Source organism: Geotrypetes seraphini, chromosome 12 (genome assembly GCF_902459505.1).
Source record: "Geotrypetes seraphini chromosome 12, aGeoSer1.1, whole genome shotgun sequence".
Lineage (NCBI taxonomy): Eukaryota > Metazoa > Chordata > Amphibia > Gymnophiona > Dermophiidae > Geotrypetes > Geotrypetes seraphini.
The window spans coordinates 13,701,950-13,714,219 of NC_047095.1; positions in this window are offsets into that span (position 1 = coordinate 13,701,950).

Here is a 12,270-nt window from a genome sequence, read left to right on the forward strand (position 1 = left end):
TGATCCATTTAGGGGTGAGGGGGGGTTAGCTTAGTTTTACTGGTATACCATCCTGAAAATTAGGACAACCACACATTGGTTCAATAATGTGATTTTTTTTTTTTTTAGAAAAAAACCCTAACCAAAAAAACAGTTTTCTTCCAGAAGGAAGCAAAATTCTATAATCTAAGCCAATTTTAAGTTGGGGAAACGTGTACATCCAAATGAGCTCAAGGAACGCCACCAAATATCTGCCTGAGACTGTGACATGACTGACCAGTGTGTGCCAATGACATCCCTCCCACCAGTCCACCTTCATTGGGGGTATCCTCTAGGAGGTGGGCGTTTCCAAATACATTCTCTTCATCTATTTAGAAATGCCTTGTCTTTCAAGCATGCAACGTTTCCTCCCAGCCACTTCCCCATTTTGGTAATGACCCTGGGTAGAGAGGCAGAGTAACTGAAAAAAAGCCAGAATGGTGTTGGGAGCCGTCGTAGAGGTCTCCAAAGGTCACCATAGGCCCTCAGGCTTCGCAATGAAGAACACTGACCTAGGCAGTCCCAACTAGGGACACTTTGGTCTGAGCAAGCCCTCCCCACCTAAATAAGAAGACAAAGGGCTAGATTCACTAAGCAAACCGATCGTGTACCGATCGGTTTGCGACCCTGACCCGATTCACTAACCTGGTGGCCAATCCGATTCCGATCCGCACATGCAAATGAGGGTAAGCGGCATGCAAAGCAGGAAGGATGCGATTCACTAAACTTTTTCAGCAACACCGACTGGGCTGGCCGATCCAAAAAATAGCAACTGATGGGAATCAGCCACTCACGACCTTTCCTGCTCTCTGCCGACTTTTCCTGCCTTTCTTCCCCGACTTGCCTGCCCTGTTCAGCCCCGATCTGCCTGCCCTGTTCAGCCCCGAATCACCTGCCATGCTCAGCCCTGACTCTCCTGCCCTGTTCAGCCCCGACTGGCCTGTCCTTCCCCACAGTGCGAGCCCATGGTTTTAGCCCACGGGTTTAAAGCAAGTTAAAACCACAGGCTCACAAAGTAAAAACAACAGTCAGCTAAGTAAAAAAAAGTAAAAAAGCTCTGCCGGGCACGAAGCACCAGCGCATGCACAGACCATCCACTGTCAAGGAAGATGGTCTGCGCATGCTCAAGGATCGCTCTCCAGCGATCCGTGCAGTCGATGGGGGAGCAGGCCTTCAGTGAATTTGTCGGCCTACCTGCAATTGCTCATGGATTGGACATGGAAAGGAAGGTTAGTGAATCTAGGCCAAAGTGAACCCATAACACTATGTGTGACCTGCAATATTAGTAGCTTTACTTTTATTAAAGAAAACAGAACAAATTACAGAACAGTACTTGAGCCAGCCAATACAGTTGCTTTATGAGCCTGCAATAGCACCAGCAAAGAGGGCCCAGTTATCAGGGTTCTCCAGCTCCCGTCATGGCTGATACTGGCTGTAGGAACACCCCTGCCATGATCCTTATACCCCCGGATTCTATAAAGTCAGCTGCTCAAATTTCCAAACTAGTGTGCCAATTTGGGCATGCAATTTATAGAATAGTGCAAGTGCTAGTTGTATGCTTTAATATAATTGTCAAATTAGGCACCAGTGGACATTAAGGGCTCCTTTTATCAAGCAGCGGTAGAGTTTTATCATGGGCAGGTGCGGTAAATGTTCTGATGCTCAAAGAAATTAGCATTGGAGCATTTACCTCTCCAGCTTACGGTAAAAAGCTCTACCACAGTTTGATAAAAATGGGCCCTAAATACTTGAAATGGAAGGAAAAAAAAAAACCCTTTAAGAGAGTAAACAGGCAGATAGACAAAGGCGACACAGTCAATATTGTATATCTGGATTTTCAGAAGGCATTTGACAAGGTTCCGCATGAACGACTACTTCAGAAAATTGTGAGGCATGGAATCGAGGGCGAAATACTCACGTGGATTAAAAACTGGCTGGAGCATAGGAAACAGATAGTGGGGGTAAATGGACAATACTTGAACTGGAAGAGTGTCACCAGTGGGGTGCCGCAGGGCTCAGTGCTTGGACTCGTGCTCTTCAACATCTTTATAAATGATCTGGACATAGGTACGACGAGTGAGGTGATTAAATTTGCAGATGATACAAAGTTATTCAGAGTAGTGATGACACAGAGGGATTGTGAAGATCTGCAACGTGACATAATCAGGCTCGAGGAATGGGCATCGACATGGCAGATGAGGTTCAACATGGATAAATGTAAAGTAATACATGCCGGTAACAAAAATCTCATGCAAGAATACAGGATGTCCAGGGCGGTGCTTGGAAAGACCTCCTAGGAAAGAGACTTGGGAGTTATGATCGACAAGTCGATGAAGTCGTTCACGCAATGTGTGGCGGCAGCGAAAAGGGCGAACAGAATGCTAGGAATGATAAAGAAGGGGATCACGAACAGATCGGAGAAGGTTATCATGACGCTGTACCGGGCCATGGTGCGCCTTCACCTGGAGTACTGTGTCCAGCACTGGTCGTGGGGGTTTCGTTCCAGGAACCCCTGCGAATCTCGAAAAACCGTGAATACGGTTTTTCATGGGGGAGTCTGAAGAGGGCAGTGGGAGAGGGCGGCAGGAGAACAGCCGGAGCGCCGCGAGTGCAGGAAATCACTCGTGGTTTGCTTCGACCCGCCTCTTCCTGGATAAGGCCTGACATCGTACAGGAAGAAGCGGTCGGAGCGAACTGCGAGTGATTTCCTGTACTCGCAGCACTCCCGCTGCCCTCTCCTTGTTGGCAGTTCACGGTCCAAAAATACCGCGAATGACCGGGACTGCGAACCGCCGACTGTAAACAACTGGGGGAACACTGTATATCAGATGATCCAGTGTCCCTACCTCAAGAAGGCAGTGTCAGCATCTATTAGACTTTGAACTATCTAACTTTTGTAATCTAACTGGAGTCCAAAAAACTCTATGCAACAAAAAGAACCAAAAACTGGCTTAAAGGATATTTGGAGCATTCCACACTTTTCTTGACACTTTTTGTTTCATTTCATATCATTGTAAAGTGTCAAGAAAAGTGTGGAATAACTTGTAAGTTTATTGGCTCCACATCATTCTTTTCTTGGCTGGGCTGAGAATATTTTAGTGGCTGTTTGTAATTGTTAAAGACAAAGACAAAAAAGTCATTACAGATGAAAAAACAAAAAAATCTAACATTTGGAAGAACATTTTAAGGAATTACTACGTCATCCAAAGCCTGAAACAGAGCTCCAGATAGACACCAGACCATTCACAATGGACTAGATAAAGTTATTAATGGACTTAGGAATGAAATATTACCAGGATTCATCAACATCGGTGCAGAATTCTTAAAAAGAAAAAGGATCATATCAGAAGACAGAATGGTTTCTACAATTGTATAAATGGGGGGAATACTGCTAGGGGTGAGCACCTTGAAAGAGACCTGGGGGTGATGGTGGACACAACATTGAAACCTTCGGCGCAGTGTGCGACAGCCTCAAAGAAAGCAAAAAGAAGGATACATGAAGAAGGATACGGTACTACTCAAAAGGGTCCAGAGAAGAGCGACTAAGATGGTTAAGGGGCTGGAGGAGTTGCCGTACAGCGAAAGATTAGAGAAACTGGGCCTCTTCTCCCTCGAACAGAGGAGATTGAGAGGGGACATGATCGAAACATTCAAGGTACTGAAGAGAATAGACTTAGTAGATAAGGACAGGTTGTTCACCCTCTCCAAGGTAGGGAGAACGAGAAGGCACTCTCTAAAATTGAAAGGGGATAGATTCCGTACGAACATAAGGAAGTTCTTCTTCACCCAGAGAGTGGTAGAAAACTGGAACACTCTTCCGGAGTCTGTCATAGGTGAAAACACCCTCCAGGGATTCAAGACGAAGTTAGACAAGCTCCTGATGAATCAGAACGTACGCAGGTAGGGCTAGTCTCAGTTAGGGCACTGGTCTTTAACCAGAGGTCCGCTGCATGAGCGGACTGCTGAGCACGATGAACCACTGGTCTGACCCAGCAGCAGCAATTCGTATGTTCTCCCCCTAACAGTTACCTTTTCTTTCAATTTAAAGAATTCTTTTTTAAATAGCTGTGTGGTTCAAGCCACATCCGGGCTGGATGGTCACAAAACTGAACATCTTTTCTAAGAAAATACAACTTTAGCCTATTACCTCCCTTTTAACAAAGCCGAATTAGGCTTTTGTATCACCGGCCACAATGTTATTAGCTCCAACGCTAATAGGAATTATATGAGGGTAGGAGCTAATACTGCCATGGCCGGCAATAAAAAAGCCTAACATGGCTTCATAAAAAAGGGGGGGAGGGGTAATTTTTCCTGTTTGGTCGAGCAGGTGACCTGAAGGGTTGCCCTAGTACAGTGGTCTCAAACTCAAACCCTTTGTAAGGCCACATTTTGGATTTGTATGTACTTGGAGGGCCTCAGAAAAAATAGTTAACGTCTTATTAAAGAAATGACAATTTTGCATGAGGTAAAACTCTTTATAGTTTATAAATCTTTCCTTTTGGCTAAGTGTTAATAATAATATTGTAATTTATAGCTAAAGAGACATATGATTAAGAAACTGTTTTAGTTTGCTTTTGTGATTATGGTAAACATACTGAGGGCCTCAAAATAGTACCTGGCAGGGCCGCGAGTTTGAGACCACTGCCCTAGTAGTAATATCCTCCTGAGAGGATTCAAAGAAATTTGCCAAATTAATTAATTCCAAATTGGCACCTTCATTTACACCCTCACCAACTGCCCCAGAAGACAGTGGACATTCAGAAATACATAATTCCTCAGATTTATCTAATAGCAATATCTTCTTTAAAGATCTACATATCAATATCTCAGAAGAAAAAAGATGATTTATAGGCAAATTCATAATGCGTAATGTTTCCCCTTTGTTGATAAAGTTTCACTGGCTCCCCGTTCGCTTTAGGATCCAGTATAAATGCGCATGCATAATCTTCAAGCTTCTCTATGGAATATTTAATCCTTTTGTCCCCTTATTTTGGAATACCCTTAGACTTTGCCATTGGAGAAACACACAAAGATATAAGCTAGCCTTCCCTTCCTTTAAAGGAATTAAATCTACTGGGAAGCTCAATCAATCTTTTGTTTTCAAGTTTGTAGAGATCTGGAATGAACTTCCCAACTCCATTAGGCTTTTAGGCCAGCTGCAATTATTTCATAAATTCCTGAAAACTTTGTTGTTCTCGCAATTTTTAAATGGTTTAACTACAGCCTCAATGAAATGATAATATTATAGTTATTTGTCTTATGCTTTTCTTATGCACTTTAATTTTTAATTAGTTCTTCCTTCTCTTATGTTTCCTGCTATGTACTTTTGTCTTAGGGCTCATTTTACAAAGGTGCGCTAGTGTTTTTAGCGCACGCACCGGATTAGCACACGCTATAGTGCGCGCTACCCGAAAAACTACCACCTGCTCAAAAGGAGATGGTAGCGGCTAGCGCATGCAGAAATTTAGCGGGCGCTATTCCGTGCGTTAAGACCCTAAAGCACCTTTGTAAAAGGAGCCCTTAATTATATGTGAACCGAGTCGAGCTCCACTGGGAGATGACCCGGTATATAAACCAAAGATTAGATTAGATTAGATTCTTGAATGAGTAGAGTTTTCTAGCAACTCAATTTTAGAGTCTATATCATGAAACTTATTGACCATCTGCTGAAAAAAACAACAAAGTTGTGGAATCGTAGTTTTTATACACTCTTTAGTCCTAACCATTACTTGCCAGATATTTCTCAAAGTAATATCTAGTGGTTGAACTATTGCTTTAGCCAGGTTAGGTACATTGCAAACAGCAGGTGGCTGCTCTGAAGATGTTGAATATACATCTGTAGATACCTTGTCCACGTGGACAACACCATCTTGGGAATAAATGGAGAGGGCCAGGAGGATCTTCCTCCTTTGCTTAAAGAAGCTCCAGAAGCCGTTAAATTGCCTGGAACTGAGGAAGACAACTTCATCTGGGTATATTTGTCCATGGGACCAGATGGCTTTGGAGTGCTTGTACCTTTAATCTTCTACTTGTGCTTAACTATGATATAACAGTCAGAAAATAAAAACAAACAGTATCTCAGAAAACTTAGTAGACCAAAGTCCAGACCCCTTTTGGCTCCTTCCAGGCTCCAAGGTGCTCCCAAGGGGCCTGGCATGCCCCATGGCCACGCACCTAGTGGCCACGCACCACATGCACCTTCAACTTTTAAAATGCTGTCCCGGCAGCAGCATCTGATCACACACACGTCACTTTCAGGAGGGATTCAAAGCAACAAACAACCTCTTCTCTGATATAGTAATTTTTTATGATAATAAGCATGCATAAGTAAATGTTTAGAGGAAAAATCTAATAAGTGAAGGCACTTTCCTCATTCTTAATTATTACTCCCACATGATATTACTACCCTCATATCTATTAACCTGGAACTCTAAATCCACCTACTATTTAAAAAAAAACAACAAAACTTCAGGGGATTCAAAGTAAGTATGTTTTACACTTTCATAGTAAAGACTGCATTTGCAAAGAAATTGTACAAAAACTACTGTCCTAAAAACCAAAGAAATCTTTCTCTTCCGATTATAGTCTCATGGGAGAGATCAATGAAAATTTGAATCCTCTCCTCATAAATAAGTCTTGTTGATGCCTGAAATACAGTCCCTATCTTACAGGGAAATAAAGGATATGGAAAGGACAGCCCTCTATACTCTTCTACCTTTAAACAGACTCAAAATAGCCAAAATATCCAGACTATCAATAGACTGACAGATCCTCAGGTTTTGTTTCATTCAATTCACATCTTTCTCTTCTACCCTGTTTCCTCAAAAATAAGACCTATCCCAAAAATAAGCCCTAGCGTGATTTTTAAAGATGCTCCTAATATAAGCCCTACCCCAATAATAAGCCCTAGTTAGGATCGACCCTCGAAGCCCCCCCCCCCCCCCGAATGTTTCCAACACTCCCTAACTCTATCCCTGACATTAGTGCTGCCCGATTTGTCCAAAAAATTAGGCTTGTCTATTCAGCGACCCCCCACCCTGGTGATACCTCCACTCCGAGGCCTCCTAAAGCAGCAGCGGCAGCAGCGCTCTGAACGGACTGCTTTGTGGTCTTCCCCACTGGGGCTTTCCCTCTGCCGCATCACAGTGGGAGGGTCAGAAGGGTTTTGCTGCATGGGGGGATGGGAGGGAAGGATAGAAAGATACTGCACAAGAGGATGGGTGAGAGGGGATGAAAGATGCTGCAAATGTGGGGGGAAGGGGAGAAAGGAAAGAGGAAAAATTGGGGTGGAGGAGAGGAAGGGAGAGATGATTGTTGTACATGAAAAAATAAAATAAGACCTCCCCCAAAAATAAGCCCTAATGCATTTTTTGAACCCAAAATTAATATAAAGCACTGTCTTATTTTCAGGGAAACACGGTAGTTGGGAAGAGGAGGGGTAAAAAATACATGTTCCAGCTGTACTGTGTGGACTTGTGCTTTTGAAACTTGTTCCATATTTTCAATTCTTTGTCCCTGGGAAACAGTACTGTTTTCCAAAGACGGCAATTTAGAATGCATAGTTGTCTAGTTGGTTATCTTTTCCCAGCCAGAGGTGCATTGGTGTTCCAGAATATTTGCAATACTAACTTTTCATAGATAGGATTTGTGCAGTTCAAATTTTTAAAAAGTGTGTTGGTATGGAATGGTATGCTTTATGAATGTTTTACGTGTAAGGCTTGCGTCATTCCACACAATGTACCCCAATGGTAGGAATTTGAGTCGTTGTCACAGATGTGGTGCCGAAATTTGAAAATAAACTTTTTTTATGGGTTGCCTTGTAAAGTGAAATATCCTCCTTCTGCTTGGCACCAGCTGTTAGGGGAGTTTTATTGGCTGGTCTGAGAATGTTCCATGTTAATGAATAATGTACTCTATTGATGCATTAATCTATTATACTGCACTCTGAACATTGCTTTGTACGCCATCTCAGCTATAGATCCTGTTTGTCACATGGCTTGAGCTCTCTATTTGGAAATAATAATGATGATAATAAAATGACCTTTTGAAAATTGCTCTAAAAGAAATTACCCTTGCAAGTAAAAATACCTTTCCATGTTCATCCGGTTTCTTCTTTCTTTAAGGAGAAAGGAGAAAAGGGGGAGTTACTCAAGGACAGGGGTCTCAAACTCATGGCCTGGGGGCCACAAGCAGGAGCTTTATCAAATAACACCCCCCTTGGAGATTCCACCAATTGACTATTCCATAATAAACCTAAAAATAATAGGATGGCAGACCAGAATGATTTAATAAGAGGACATTTCCACAATGCATGAGAATGCATGAAAATCTTACATACAGATCTTTCTTACATTTGATACAAATAGGAGAATTAACTAATCCTGCATGAAGTGTTTGTACCTGTGAGAAATATGCCCTATGCAAAACTCTATATGTACATTCCCTCCAGACATAACCCTTAATAATTTTAGGCAATCGATGAATAGCTTGACTAAAATCTTGAAGTGATATTTGAGTCCCCAACTCATCACACCATTTTTGTATAATGCTATCATATGTTCGATGTGGAATCAAACACCACCACCACTTATGCAACAAAGATACAGAGTTTGGAACCTCATTACATTGATTAAAAAAAATTGAGAAACCTTTCACAAACACCCAATGAAAGATCCCCTCTTCGTATTTGACCAATATAATGTTCTAATTGCATATATCCATATAATGACCCTGGCCCACTTCCAACCATTAAGGAAAGGTCTGGAAATCTCCTTAACTTCCCAGACTCATCCAAAATTTGAGCAATAAACTGAACCCCCTTATTTGCCCAGGATCAAAAAATGACATTAATCATACCTGGGGTAAAATCTACATTTCCCTGAATTGGCAAAAAATCCATAACATTCAGATGATATTCCCATAATTTCAACATTTTACTCCAAACTGATTTCAATGGAATCAAAATAGAATTACCCTTGAGATAATCTGGTAATCTTGAACTCGGCACTTGAATTAAAAAAACAATAAATGATATGGATGAAAAAATGCCTTTTCATACAACAACGGAGTAAACAAACCATCCTCAAAACTCCAATCCCTTATTTGTCTTAACAAACAAGCCCAACTATAAATACGAAGAACTGGAAGACCTAGACCACCTCTCATCCCCAAACACAATAAAAATTCAAAATATAATTTTGGTTTTTTTACTTGTCCAACAAAATTTTGTAATTAATGTTCGTAACTTTCGCCAATCACCATTATTTAATTCCAAAGGGATCATCTGAAAAACATATAACCATTTTGGAAAAATAATCATTTTAAATAAAGCTACCCTACTCCCCAAAGAAAATTGTAAATTCTGCCATTTTTGTAATTTTTGTAAAGTTTTACTTTCTTAATTGTGACTTTTATCATTCAGCAAGACATCTTAATAATAATAATAATAATAATAACTTTATTCTTGTATCCCGCAATACCATGGAAGTTCAATGCGGTTAACAATAGAAGAGACTGTACATTTACAGCGATGATACATATTACAGTGTTATTACATTTACAAAGATGTTACATAAATAGCAGTAATAAAAAGGCATATACTAAAGAAGAGACTGTACGTATACAGCGATGTTCCATGTTAAAGCGGTGGTACATTTACAGTGATGTTAAATGTGAAGCAATGAAAAGGCAGGGCAATTAGATAAGACAGAGATTGAGTAAGAGAGGCCATAGTGGCTTGGGAGGGGGGCGTAGTCAGAGGGAATGGAGGCATGTCGAGGTCAGGAGGGTGCAGGGAAGGGGGGAAGGCAGCGTTAGCGGAATTTGTCGAAGAGGTAGGTTTTTAGTGACTTCCTGAACAGGTGGTAGGGCGGGGAGTTGGAGATGAGGGCAGTAAGGCAATTGTTCCATTTGCCCGCTTGGAATGCTAGGGTTCTATCAGTGAATCTCTTGTAGAGGATTAAGGATTAAGGCCTGATTGTTGTAGTTTCTCACATATTCTGGGTCTGTTGGGAAGACAGCTTAATAAGGGCTAGATTCACTAAACCCCCCTTACCTTTCCGATCCTTGGCCGAGTCTTCCCAGGCAACCAATTCAATAAGCCTCTTCATGCAAATTAATTCAATTGGAGGCACGCCCCACAGCGACTGCACGGATCGCTGCAGAGCGATCCAGACGCATGCGCAGACTATCTTCTTTGCCTGTAGATGGTCTGCGCATGCGCTTGCTCTCTGTGCTTTTTTTTTGTCATTTTTTTTTTTTTAACTATTGTACTCGGGTGGTCTCATCTAAGGAAAGGTACAGGGGTTTTACTTGACGTGATGGGAAGGGTGTTGGAAGCTGGGACCTTTGGTGCCCGAACTGTACATCAACGCGTGGCTCCTGCCTACACTCGCGAGTCCGTGGTTTTAACCCGTGGATTTAAAGCGGGGCTGCACTGTGGCATGTTCTGGAACAGAACACGCTGTAGTGCAGCCCCACTATAAACCTGTGGTTAAAACCATGGGCTCACACTGCAGGGAAGGGCGGCAAGAGCAGGAGAGTTGGAGCCAGAAGACCATGGTGAGCGGCAGCAGCTCAAGTTGAGTTCAAATTGGGGGGAAGTGCAAACTGGTCAGGAAAATTGGTTCAGGCTCTTTCGGGGACATTTACTTGGCCATTAATATAACCAATGGAGAGGAGGTGGTGGTGAAGCTGGAGTCGCAGAAGGCCAGGCACCCACAGCTGCTCTACAAAAGCGTACTGCAGGGAAGGGCGGCAGAGATCAGGAGAATCGGGGCGGCAAGAGCAGGAAATGTGCCTCAGCTGAGTTGCTTTCCTTCCCACTTTTTTCTGTTTTTGCTCCACTATTTTCAGGGGACCATGGAATCTGACTCTGTAGGAGAGAAACTGATTCTTAAGAGGGGCAGGAGAGTCTGCAGGGACGTGAGTGACTGGTCCTCAGTAGTCGCTTCTTTTTTGATCGGCCAGCCCAGTCGGTGTTCCTGAAATTGTTTAGCGAATCACTAACTTCCTACATCTGCATGCGCGGATCGGATCGGGAGGAAGGTTAGTGAATCGGGTCGAGGTCGCAAACTAGTCAGGACACGATTGGTAAGGTTAGTGAATCTGGGCCTAAGTCAGGCCACTAATGTGACTACCTCATTGTTTTATCTATCATGCAGTATACAATGCAAAGCATTCGTCAAACTCTTATCTGATGCATGGATCACCTCACGCGGAATTCTCAGCAGGATTCAACTGAACCTCCCCTCAAGAAAAAATCTCAAAATCAGAAGAATTTTCCAATCCATGTTCACCTTTCTTGGAGTCAAAATATGGAATGATCTCACAGAGACTATAAGAATTGAAGCCAACTATGCCCTATTCTGGAGGAAACTGAAAACTTCACTCTTTGACAACTAATTCTTAAAGATCGCCACCACACCCTTATATTCACTTAATATGTTTAGGATTTTATTTTCCTATCCCTCTCATCCTCATTCCTCCCTCTTTCCCCTCACTCTCCTTTCCTTCATCTTGCCCCCTTCCTTCTCTCCCCCCCCCCTTCTCCCTCGCTTCCCTTTCCTTTCTTTAAGTCACCTAGAGCCTGTTTAGGTATACGCGACACACAAATATTAGATTAAACTAATGTAGAGACTAAGGTACTCCCCTAAATAATATCTGTCACCAATAGCAATACAGTGTGTTTTATAGCAAAAAAATGAGATCTGTCAGTCATTAATGTTTCTCTCCCTCCCCCTCATCCCATGTTTAGGGATCACATTTTTTTAAAAAGTATGTTTGGCATTTCAGAGCAACAGTAAAAATCCCTTACCTACCAATCTCACTCACAAAAAAAAGCCTCAGGAAAAGCAGATTACTTTAATCAGTGGTCTTTAACCATTTTCATGCAAAGGGCCACACGGTGAATATGAGAAAGCTCTGAAGGGCATAAGAACATAAGCAGTGCCTCTGCTGGGTCAGACCAGAGGTCCATCATGCCCAGCAGTCCACTCACGCGGCAGCCCATCAAGTCCAGGACCTGCATAGTAATCTTCTATCTGTACCGTTCAATCCCTTTCAAGCCCCTTTTCCTTCAGGAAATCATCTAATCCCTTCTTGAAACCCAGTAGCGTACTCTGTCGTATCACACCCTCTGGAAGTGCATTCCAGGTGTCCACCACCCTTTGGGTGAAGAAGAACTTCCTAGCATAGGTTCTGAATCTGTCCCCTCTTAATTTTTCTGAATGCCCTCTCATTCTTGTAGTTTTC